Source organism: Tinamus guttatus, unplaced genomic scaffold (assembly GCF_059628265.1).
Source record: "Tinamus guttatus ecotype Peru unplaced genomic scaffold, ASM5962826v1 Tinamus_guttatus_pri_ptg000274l, whole genome shotgun sequence".
Taxonomy (NCBI): Eukaryota; Metazoa; Chordata; class Aves; order Tinamiformes; family Tinamidae; genus Tinamus; species Tinamus guttatus.
The window spans coordinates 585657-587408 of record NW_028288808.1 but is presented as its reverse complement, the minus strand read 5'-3'; positions in this window follow the sequence as shown (position 1 = coordinate 587408).

Below are 1752 nucleotides of genomic sequence, written 5' to 3'. Positions count from 1 at the left end.
TGCTTGATGTGACTCTAAAGAGCGCCACGCCAAGAGCAGAGGGGGGACTTCGGGGCAGCCAGCGCGCTCCGTAGAGATGACCGCTCAGCGCGGTCCGCGCGAGTCCGCTCCGCAGCGCTTTGCTCGGTGGTGGCAAATGCGAGCGGTGCCGCAGGGAGCCGGCTCGGTGGGTGTCGCAGAGAAGGACGAGTCACTGCGAGGGCAGTGCAGAAGAGCCTAATACGATACCAGGCAGCCAATGAGCCCCGAGACTTTCATTTCACTTCCCGTAACTGAAGCGATGTCGCTGTGCCGAGCACGGGCTTGAGGAATCGGCTGCTGCCGCAGAGGAGCCCCGATCGCTGATTTCTGCCTCGGCTCCGCTGAACGTCCGCGCCAGGAGTCCCGGGGAGCGACAGCCGCAGGCAGAGCCCGGGGCTCTCGCGGTGGTAGCCTCACCTGGATGCCGCCCTTCCCTGCCAGCGCGGACAAAACAGCTTTTCCTGAGATAAACACCCTTCGTGAATGGACGCAGAAGTGTTTGCGAGAGATGATGCTCTCCCATCGGCCCTGCTGTTTCGATCGGTGTAGTATCATTTAAAGTCGGTGACATTGCAGTGCTGGGAAGAGGAGCTAGTTGAGAAAAGACAGCGGAGCTTTCTCAGTGTCACGGCAAGCGTGCTCCGAGCAGCTACCCAACAGTGAGGAAATCTAATTTACAGACACAAATACGAGAATAAGCAAGAAAGAAAATGAAAGAAAAAAATCTCTTATTCTTACTCCATTTTTTTCTGTACTCTAGTATTTTTGCTGAATCAACTTCAAGTTCTTTTTTTATGTCTCCCTATAGAAGGTTGAGTAAAGTTTTTGTCATGCCTTCCTTAATAAACTTGTTTTTCCCGCTTTTCCTAGTAGTGTCCGCTACCAGGAGTTTTGTGGTGTCTGAGAAACATCTTTCCATTTTCCACTTTCTGCACACGGCAGAGCTGCAGTTTCCGGCGATCGTCCCGACTCGGGACGCGCGTGTAGGAAATGCAGATATGTGCACAAAGCACACCCTGAATGTACCCCATTAAACCGAGGCAGGTCCTAAGTGCGGGACCCGTAACCGACTTCCTCTTCGGCGTTTCTGATCTCAGCCTGTCTCCTTTTGCGACTTTTGGCAAACTAGGATTAATCCTGGGCTTTCCGCAGCCCCGAAGACGGGCCGTCATTGTGACATAGGCGGGACATCTGCTTTATTGCTTGATGTGAGTCTAAAGAGCGCCACGCCAAGAGCAGAGGGGGGACTTCGGGGCAGCCAGCGCGCTCCGTAGAACTGACCGCTCAGCGCGATCCGCGCGAGTCCGCCGAGCAGAATACGGTCACGGATCATTTTCCATCTCACGGCATTGAGCTCCGGGCTGCCCGCGCGCTGGGGCCGGGAGAGCGAGAACGCTCATTGGGCTCCTTTTGGCAAAGAAGGGGAAATGTGGGGCTCGTCGCCTTTGTAAATTCTCGGACAGCTCGAGGAGGCACCGTGTTTAAGCGACTTCAATGCGGTGATGTGGAGAATGATCCGTGACCGTGTTCTGCTCAGCAGCAGTTCTGCTGATCTCGGAAAGGGGCCCTCTCCGAGACATAGGCGGGACAGAACTTGCCTCCCGTGCTCGAACATCGTGGCGCAAACTCGGGGACAAGTTATGTAATTGCTCGATTCGACTCTCAAGAGTGTCACGACAAGAGCAGAGGGGGGATTTTGGGGCACCCAGCGCGCTCCGTAGAACTGACCGC